The sequence below is a fragment of the Harpia harpyja genome, chromosome 11 (assembly GCF_026419915.1).
Source record: "Harpia harpyja isolate bHarHar1 chromosome 11, bHarHar1 primary haplotype, whole genome shotgun sequence".
NCBI lineage: Eukaryota > Metazoa > Chordata > Aves > Accipitriformes > Accipitridae > Harpia > Harpia harpyja.
Genome location: NC_068950.1, coordinates 21,039,245 through 21,049,991, shown reverse-complemented (window position 1 = coordinate 21,049,991; position 10,747 = coordinate 21,039,245). Strand labels below are relative to the sequence as shown.

Sequence of the window (10,747 nt, the reverse complement as noted above, 5' to 3'; positions counted from 1 at the left end):
TCATGCTTTGGTATTAGGAAAAAAGGTTAATTTATTCTTGATTAAGGTAGGCAAAAATAAGTTGTTGAGCTCTGGTACTAACACAAAAGGATTTTGTGACACAATAGGGAATAGGAATATAACACTGAATATTATTCACTTATCTTTGATGCAAACAAAACTTTTGTAGTCTGATACTACACTCATTTCCCTGTTCAGTAGTTAGTATGTCAAGTGTTCATACTGGATCTTAAAATGTGCTAGAAAGCTCATGAGTATATCAACATTTGCAGCATAAAACTGTCTTCTCTTTGATCATTCAAGCTTTCCATCACACTAGGTGGTCCTAACTAATAAGGAACTGTGATCCTCTTCACTACTTGATTCCAGTAGCCATGCAGCAGACTGTATACAATTAGTGCTTGCCATTATTGTTTTAGTCAAATACCAACACTTATCTACAGAATTATGATCCTGTCAGTGAATCGGTTCCTTTTAATTACATATTTATAAATCACTTCACTATATGTATGGGAACCAAAATTTCTTTTTTAAGCATTTAAACATTCTACATCTTTTTCTTTGTGATTTTTTTTCTCTCAAGGCAAAAACCTGTGCAAGTGTTTTAATATATGTAATATATGTTACTGAGCAGGATCGCTGCTCTGAATTTCCATACAAACATGTACTATGAAAAATAGAAATCTTTGATTTTCTCCAGATTTCTGTATTAAGTTCTTTGTATAAGAATCTTGTTTACAAGTCTGACATGCCCGTGAAATGCCCATACGGTCAGCATTCAATCCTATATCTCTGCTTCAGCAGCCCTTGTCTGCCTTGTTAAGGATGCTGGGCACTAACAGCCCTACTCATTTTGTTGTAGTGAGAACTCTGAAAAACGCACATGCAGAAAAGGAACTGGCATCCTCAGAATTAAATACCTGCTTCTGGTAACACTCTTTTCCCAGGCAGCTATTCTGTAATGAGTTTAATTGATCTTTGAATCTTTGAACAAAGGTGATTGCACATAGGACACCAGTTAAGGTGTCCTGTCTTAGTTAAGGGGAAGTTGTGGCTATAGGATAACAGTCACATTGAGCAGATACCCAGGTGTGGAACAGGAAGGTATGTATGTTTTGTTTAGATACTAGGGTTTAATGATAAATGAAGAAGGGCTGATGATAAAATTCATTAGTGTGATGACAGTTCCTTCTGAAAGGAGTTTCAAGCAACTTCAACCAGGCAGGTCCTCCACAGATGTCTTTCCTGAATTTAAAAAAAATCTGCTCAATTTGAGATTATTGAGAATGAAGAAGCTGCCAAGGGGAAACTGAGTGACCTACAGGTACATACCTGATCTCTGTAGAAACCTTAGGCTCCCTTTTGCTTTGATTATAGGTTGATTTGATTTGCTGACCTCATAATCTTGGAAAATGTATGTTTGTGATGGGATCATGGTGAGGTATGTAAGTTCAAGAAAGCCCTTTTGATGCATGAATAATTCCTATCTTAGAGGTTTATGATAGTAACCCCCCTCTCCCCAAATCTTGTGTAGGCAGCAATTTATGTCATGGTCTCCCGAGTACATACGTGATTTGCGACTTAGAGGTAAAGGATGGTCATTGGTTCATGCTGCAGTGTCTACAGCACCTAAGGTTGATCTTAACCTTAATCCCAGCCCAGTTATTCGATTGGGATACTTGATTAGGCTGGATTATCTGACAGTAGGTCTTTCTGGTGCTCTGAATGTCTCATGCAGAGTGCCAGCAATCTGAAGCACTGAGCACTAACTTTCAGTGCTAGTCAGCTGAAAAAAAAAAAAAAAAAATTGAAGAATTTAACCTTTATAGTTTCATTGCCATACAGTCCCTTAATTCTACATACTCCTTAGAGTTTTGGTTAAAAACCCCTGGTAGTTATATGCTAGTGGAACATACAGATTTGAGACTTTGATTTTCTTCCATTTTAAAATATAGGTGTAGATTTTAAATAATTGTGAAAGAAATAAAAGAGGGGAGATGTCTGCCCTAAGAGAGGAATGACACAATGGATTTGCTCTGAACTGCCTGGGATCATTTAAAACCAGTGAATTAAAAATCAGATAGTTGGTCAGAGCTATAATTTACACTACAGAGGTGATAAAGCTTTTTGTGTTCGTATTTACAAAGAAAGCATTAAACTACAGTGATTTTTGATTTTTTTTTCTTCCCACCAGGGAGAAATGTGAAACTCAATTTTACCCCCGATTGGTAAGGTGCTAATTTGTCTGACAAGTTGTTGGAATCTCAGCATGTTTGAGGTATCCTTGATGTATCAACACCTTCATGCTGAATGAAGGATGCCTTTAATGTGTAAATGTTTAGTACATATCCTATATCTCATTAGCCAAGAACAATACAAACCACACACAGGCAAGAAGGGTCAGAAGCAAGCTCCAGTCAAAGAGAAAAATCTTTTATGTTCTAATTAAATGAGCAAACATTTGGAATACATCTCATTTGCAAATAGTTCATCAAAAAATACCCTTGAAATTCACAGCCTAACTTGTGTCCTAAAGGCCTGATGAGTCTAATATCAAATGGTGCATCCTGAATCGGAGTGCCATGTTGTAACACTGATGTCTTAAAATTCTTACTACATGCAATATCACAAAGTGTTAAGAATTGTAGAGAAAAGCAGTTGTTAATAAAAACACAAAAGTATACTTTTCCAAACTATTTCTGTTGTTAGTCTAAACCTTGGTAAGTTATATGTAACTTCAGAAATTTAGTTTCATTGACTCTTTTGTGAAAATGAAAACATTTCTAGGGAAAATTAAACCATTTTCTAGGGAAATACCATCTCCATTTGAACAAAAGGTAGAATGTGCATTTCACTCTGTAAGTATAGCAACATCAAAAAGAAGCCAAGCCAGTGAAAAACACTTTAAAGTGTTTAAAGTTAAAGATACTTTAAAGAAAAGCTGGTAGAAATGTATGCAACTGTATTGAGCTGTGGCTCGTGCGGAGATCAGAGGACTGCTGGTGAGGAGGAGAGAGCTCTTTGCTAGATATCTTCTAACGGGACTTTTCTGTTTGTGAGATGAGAAAAATGATGACTCTGATTGAGGAACTGGAGGATGTGGTCACACACTCTCAACTGGTTGTCATTGCCATTTTCCTAGTTTTGGCTGGGATTATGCTGCTTCCCTTTGAAAAAGTTTTCCAGGCTGGGACGAGCATCAGGTTCAAGTACAACAGGACTTAAAATTAGAATTTTTGCTAATTTGCGTTGCTGGTTGTTACTTTTAATCTCCTCTAGCCTGTAGCACTTCAGACATTTGATGCCGCAGTTTTGATAAATACAATATAATAACAGGAACAAAGGGCAAACAAAACCTGCAATTTAAACATAGCAAAAAAATAGCTAGATTTTGCTACCATACTTTATTAGAAAGACCAGGAGGCACAGCTGAGTAGCACAGGTTGCGGAGCAAGGTCAGAGCCTCAGTGGATCTCAGGTCCCTGCTGTGGAGAGGGACAGAGAGACACTGGTCTCCTGCGATTCATGGTCCCGAGAGGGTACAACATTTGCCACATTTCTGAGTTACTGCACAAGGGTGGATGTGGATGTGTTTATATAGTGTAAATTCATTGCAGTAGGTGAGTATGTTTGGGAAACAACTGGTCTTATTTGTCTTGCATGGATTGCATTAAATATATTTATGAAAGGAGACTTAGAAAACCAAAATGTAAACAAAGATCTTCTCGAAGTTGTCTTAAATATTCCCAACTTGAAGAATTAAAAAAAAAAAAAAAAAAAAAAAAATCCCCTTTTGACAATCTTGATTACCAGTATCTCAAGGGAGGAAACATATTTTAAATACTGTGATTGAGTGTTGGAAAAAAGGGTCTTGTTTGTAGTGCTGGTGAGATGCATAAAAATTATCTGCATCTATTTGCTTGTTATGCAACATTTGAAGCCTAGTATTTAAATAAATCCCCATGACCGGTTTATGAAATTTTGCAAAACCCTTCTTCCAGCCAAATGTGTTATTTTTCCATCTTTGTTTTAAACGTTTGGAACAGCTCCCTCTGTCCCGCGCCAGAGCCAGAGGGAAGTGGTGGGCACTTAGGGGCGTTTAGGTCTGGGAGATTCAGACAGGTCTGTCAGAGGTGGCCTCACCCTGCCTCCAGGGTGCTCAGGCTCTCTGCTCTAGCTGTTTGCATTGCCCTTCCCATCCCCACTGCCCTTCAGCAGTCAAACGGCCCTGAGAAGCTGCTCAGCAACCCCCAGCCCTCACCTGGGCACTGCCATCTGCTGTCACTGTTTTCCCTTCCTGGAGCAGCCTGAACAGGGCTGGTGGGCTTGTTACCAACCCTGTTACTCATTCCACCCTGGCTTTGGTACTAGGTGGTGCCTCTTGCTCTGTCTAGACCAAAGCATAAGGTGGACTTGGGCCCATGGGGAGAAACATGGAGCTTCTGCTCCATTCGCAGCCCCTGGAGGAGGACACCTGTCTCACCCAACCCGTGCTGTGGTCCTCGCCACCACCCCCTTCTCTGCAGGCCACGTGGGCACACCAATGTGCTGCAAACTTCTGGCTGGCTGTGTTCCGATGCTGCGTAGAAGAGATTAGAGAACCACTTTTCATTCCTATTTATCCACATTACATGAAATCAGCCTAATGCTGTTGGTCAGTTCAGTTGCAATAGTGCCCTCATCCTGTCTATGACTTCATTCCTTCTTTCTGCTTGTCTTTTCCAGAAGTCGATCCCTTTGAACCGCTGAAACCTGATGACTTGCAATCAATAGTCTGTAAAACAATAAGGTCAGCAGTGCGAAGATTCAGATTTTCTGCCTCTAAGTGCAGACTGCTGTGCTGGGCCACTGAGGTGAGTCTGACCTAAGCTGACTGCCTGATAGAAGAACAGAGTGGGAGGAAAGGGATTAAAAATACCTGGAGACATGTTGAGCTGTTAATACAGTATCTGTCCACTTCACATAGATAGCTGGGGGAAATGTGGCTGCGTAAATTTACAATAGGTGTGATTGGCAAATGTCATTTTCTTGTTAAATATTAAATCATTGATGGACCCTGTGACTGGAATTCTAAGCCCCATATGCTACACTGCAACCTTGCAAAGTGATCAAGAACATTTACAAGCCCAGTCATAAGATCAGCTTTTCCAATGAAGGTGAAACAGGAGGCTCAACTGCACCCAAGTTTATGTTGCACTCACAAAAGAAAATATCAGACAGTAAGGATCAGACCATCAATCAGTAAAATGATGCAAAATCATTTGATGCAAATCAGTGAAATGATGCAAAGGGAGAGATTTTCCTCAGGTTTTGACAAACTAAGTATGGGCCTAAGCATGATCCCGAGGAGTGCTGAGGTATTCAGAAATGATACAGACAGTTATGTCCACATAAACATACATCTGGTATTCTTCGCCTAAATGAGAGAGAATATATCTGCGACATGCAAAAAATAAACAAACAAAAAAAGATTAATTTGCCTAATATGTGAGTAGGGCTGGGATAACAATACCACACTGATGGAACAGCAGTGAGTGCCTGGGGTCAGCAGGTGAGTGGCAGAGCTGTGTAGGGATGGTTATATGGGGCCAGCGTACAGCACTGCCTCAGCCCGTGGGTTAGAAGGCAGGATGAGCTATTCATAGTCAAGAACTTGCACAGAGCACTTAGCCCTTAGAAAAAAGAAAAGAAAGAAAGTGCTTTTTGACTAAAAGTTTGAAGCTTCTTTTGTGGTTTGAGGCTATCATCTCATGAACAGTTTGCCCAAGAAATTATTGCTAAAGTGATTATAGGAGTATTGTGGCAAGTCTTCCAATTTCACAAGATAAACCCCGAGCGAACTGGCCACAGCAGCTGGGTGACCTGTTCCTGTGCCTGGCTGGCTGATGAAAACTCTCTGGATTAGTTAGCTGTGTAAATACTCATGATCATGAAGTTGCTGTAGGCTTTACAGTTGGTCTCGAAGTCATGTTCCTACTACTAAGACAATTTACGAAGTACTGTTAAATATTTCCCTTATATTAGTGCCTGGAGCTCAAATCAGAAAAGCTGCAAGAATTAGCCAGTCCTAACAAGGTTCAATTTCTGCCTGAAATTAAATTAGCTGGCATCAGTTTGAAGAAAACCTACTATAATGGGGTTTTCCTGTTGAGAGTGACCAAAACAGATCATAGGAAGAAGCACAACAAATAAGCAAAGAAAGAAAGAAAGGGCTAGGAAGATAGAGCAGGTATGTGAACATATTTTTCATGGACGTTTTGACTTTCTTGCTATATTCATTTACTTTATGTCACACAGTTTCATGTCATACAGTTTCATGTCACAGTAGCAATAATCTTAACAGGAACAAAATTCTCTCTCCGGCCTAATACGATAGGGACAAGTATTTACATATTTAACTTCAGTTTAGGTGCCTGTACTGAAATCAGTGGGAGTTAGAGGAACTTAAGCATACTTAAAGATCTTGCGATTGTTCTCTTCAAACACAATTTTTCAATTCCACAGGTAAAGTTCTGGCTTTATTAGGGTAATGATCATAGAGCATTTGTCTACTCCTAATTGGTAGAAGTAAATACTAATTTCAGATCTGAATCCAACCCTCAGATGCCTACACATTTATCACTGCAGATATTGAAAAGATTTGCAGGGGTGCATGTGCAGAATTGTGAAATCAGACCTGGATCCTTGGAATTGCTCATTGGCCATAAGTGTATGCAAAGCAGAGCACTGCTGTTTTCCTGTGGCTCATTTTTAGTTTTGGGATTCCAGTAGGTGATGCTAAATGCAAACCCCTCAACGCTGATCCCTCCTACATTCCCATTTGCAGCTGCACATTCTAAATGCTGTGAAAGCAGATCACAGCGCAGTGTGATCTGCAAACATGTATATGATAGATGAGCCACAATAACTGTTTGTAATGGGTAGCATAGACACTTCATGAAAAAGCTGTATTTTGAAATCAAAATATAAAGATGGAGGAAAAGATAAATCAGCGCCTTTGCTTCTGTGAAGCATTTTGCCCCAAATACCCAAATGTCGATGCTTAAACAAAGCCACAGAATTTATTGTCCCTATCTCTCATCAAGGGTGCTTGCCTGCATAGTGTTGGGATTAGCTGTAGTGAAGGCAAAAGTCACACTTGTCCCAGATCCATATTCCACTCCTCTGCTGCTGGGAAGGTCTGGCAAAACCTCTCCTTGTTTCTGGGCACGTCACATTGAAGCATTGACGGTGCAAGTTCAGGTAGGCAAGCATTTGCAATGCTGAAAATGCTGCCAATGAGAGCTGGATGGGCTTTCTAGCCACTCCAGCTGTTTCCCCTGCCAGGTTCCTGGCAGCCTCTTGGGGGGGCATTGGGATGTCCATGTGGCACTGGGCCCGTCATACTGCCAGGACTCTGAGCAACACAGCAGAAGCCATGGGTCTGCTCCCGGGTATGTCTCCTTGGCTCCTTGCTCTTCCCACATAATAGACACTGGAATACAAAATTGCTTTTCCACCTCTGGACTCCTTTTCCTTTCCTGTCATATGCGGGCATGCATATATTTAACATAGACATTCACAAACTGTCAGTCTTAGTACTGTTACCCTCTTTTCCTAGATTAAGAAAAGCTATTCATGGTTAACTAAGGCTTCAGCTGCTTTAGAGCACTGCAATTCATTGACTCAACAACACAGTCAAGAATATACACCCTGGCCAGTTCTTTTTTTCCCCACAAAAGTTCCCAGGGTGCAGACGGTCATTTTCAAGGCTTGTATCTATCTAAGGCATTTGAAGGTCAAGCCTAAGTGGTCTGTGGAACTGCTTCATACTCTGAAATCAAGTTCTTCCAAAACTGGTATCTCCTGATAAGGAAACAATATGTTGGATGTGGAGGTAGGAGATTTCTGAGTGAGTGGCCTATTTCTCTAGGGTTTGCCCTTGGGAGCAAGCAGGGTGACCTTTGCAGTCCTGGATAGTGGGACTTGGACACAAACTTTTTACCAAAGAAACCACAATCAACCAAAAAAAAAAACCCAAAAAACCCAAACTTCCTCTCAACTTGACATAAGGCATCCTGGCAACTCAGGCAGAGCCAAACTCATGTTGAACAGATCTTAATGATTTTAATTCAGTTTGAACTGAAACTTCATGTGTGTTGGCAGTACTGAAAGTACAGGATTTTGTTTTAGTTTTTCTAAGAGAAAACCTGAACAGAACTTAGGAGCTAAACCAGAACTTGACAACTGGGCACTGATGCAAGATTCATACTAGGTGTTAGCTTTTCCTTAGGCACCTAAATAAATAAGGGACAGCTAAAAGCTTCCACCACCCAGAGCTCCTCATGACTCTTGTGGACAGACTTTCAAATCTCTCAAATTTCAGAACATTTTAAAAAATGTTGCCAATGACCTTTGAAGCCCAAATGGGAGCTGGGCAACACTAAGCCTGTGAGCAGCGTACAGCCCCCCTGTTCTGTGCGGGTGCCCCCTGGCACAGAGGAACCACTCTGGTTTCTCAGGGGCAGCATTTGGTTGTTAAATTCATTTCTCACAGGGGCCTTTCCCTCTTTTCCAGTCTACTTCAAAATGACAGGCAGAATCAAAATCCCATTCGATTAAAAGAAAGTGAAAAAGGGAGATGAACTCCTAGCAAACAAACAAAACCAGTGTGAAATTTTTACTTCAAAAGCACAGCAGTATTTTACCAGCAAGGACTGAATTCGTTAATGCTGCCTTATTTGTGCTGCTACCGTTAAGAGTTTTTCAGAGTTACTGTTCAAAAACATTTTAAAGAGCCAGCTGTTTTACTGCTTTGAAATAGCTCTACCCAGCAGTGAATCTCTGCATTCGTTTTCAAAACAATCAGTTCTTCCATGTGGAAGCTATGCAAGTTTATGCAAGTCCATCAGTCTTCAAAGACAAGTAAAAAATAACAGGCTTCCTTATTCTAGAGAACTTTCCGTTTCTCTTCACCATCTCCTTCCACATTTCCTTTTCTTACTTGTTCTCCAGCAGCAGCTACTATGGTCATGTGCTGGGGCAACACACACGTGCAGGCCCTTGTGCACACACATGAAGAGGCTCCAAAGATGAAGACCAGTACCTTATAACTCCCCTATATATAACTTGAATAATTTTTTGTTTATCCTTATCTTGCTCTCTTCCTTTTCTTTTTCCCTTTCCTTTATATCTGTCCACCTTCTCTGCTAGCATTTTATAGCACTGTTAATTAGCCTGATACTGTGAATCCAGGGTTAACTGCAATCCCAAACTGCTTTCATTTCCAGTGCGTCTTGACACTAAGCACTGGCACTGCTTTTTGTGGTGCTGGAGCCAAAGGCAGAAGCCCGTGACCTTCCTGAAGTTACTCTTAAGTCATTCTGGCCCAATTAGATCCAAAATTAGGCTGTTATAGTTTATTCTGTGCATGGCGACTCAGACCTAATCCAGGAAACATTAAGAACGTGTCAGATGTGAGAGATCGAGTAAAAAGCATGCTTTTGTTCTGAAATGTGGGAGTCCCATCAGAGCAGACTGCTGCAGAAACACAAATTCAGATGAACTCAACCACCTCAGCATCTCTGAGAGGCTTTTAAGTCAGTTTTTGTGACTTTGGCACACAGGTATGACACAGCCACTTAGGTTAGTAACGTGAACAGACAGAAAGCAAGAAATATTAATGCAATGTCGGCAGCGTAGTTAATATGACTTCCTTGATAAAACATTGTGTACGCTAACAAACTGACAAACAGGCCAATCTCATTGGAAGATTAGAAGGAATCTAATCTTCTAATCTAATCTAATCTTCTCATTAGAAGATTCCTGTCCTAAACATTTCTGTAGCTTTCACACGTGCTGTTTTACAGTTGCATTCTTTATGCTGAAGCAAGCTGCAAAAACGCTGAAGAAACAGTTTCTTGGGAGCAAAATCAAGAATAGAGGTAAAATAAATGTGGATAACCTAAATGTGGATGGAGATGTCATCACAGCCCGATGCGGTGGATTTCACAGGCTCCCACTTCTGAATATGGTGATATGAGAGACTTTTTGGTAAGTAGCCGTGCGCATGGGTGGCGAAGGCTCCGGGGAAAAGATTTTGGGATTTTTCAGGATGACTGCGTGATAGCAGGTAATATTTTCAAGTGAAGATAGTAAACAAAAGGTGAACTCGGAGGGAATGGTTTTCCTTAGCTCGCAGACCAAAGGATCCAAGGAACAGGACATATTACTGTTCAGAGCCTCTGAACTTCGAGCAATAGGGCTTCACAGCAGTGGAGAAAAGGGGGAGTTAATCGGTGTTTTTACCCACCCTCGGTCTGGTAAAAGCAAGCTACCCTTTCTTCTCATTCTGGGCAGGCGGCTGCAGCACCTGAGGTGCGTCCCCACGGCGGGAGGCGGCCGCCGGCGGGGAGCGGCGGGGAACGCGCCTGCCATGCCAGCGCCTCGCCCGCCACCTAGCGGGCGGCAGCGGGCGGGCAGCGGGCGGGCTGCGGCGGCGGGCAGCGCGGAGGGAGCGGGCTGCTGCTGCGGCGGCGGGCTGCTGCGGCGGCGGGCTGCTGCGGCGGCGGGCTGCTGCGGCGGCGGGCTGCTGCGGCGGCGGGCTGCTGCGGCGGCGGGCTGCTGCGGCGGCGGGCTGCTGCGGCGGCGGGCTGCTGCGGCGGCGGGCTGCTGCGGCGGCGGGCTGCTGCGGCGGCGGGCTGCTGCGGCGGCGGGCAGCGCGGAGGGAGCGGGCTGCTGCGGCGGGCTGCGGCGGCGGGCAGCGGGG

The 10,747-nt window shown here is 42.5% G+C and overlaps 1 long non-coding RNA gene across 1 annotated transcript; it reads left to right on the top strand.

Annotated features, from left to right (window-relative positions):
- Positions 1-4,832: 4,832 nt before the first annotated feature.
- LOC128148474 (uncharacterized) lies at positions 4,833-10,350 on the top strand. The gene is made up of 3 exons (XR_008237292.1): positions 4,833-4,853; positions 6,025-6,229; positions 9,849-10,350. It is a non-coding gene; the product is annotated as an uncharacterized LOC128148474 (long non-coding RNA).
- The last annotated feature ends 397 nt before the right edge of the window (positions 10,351-10,747 follow it).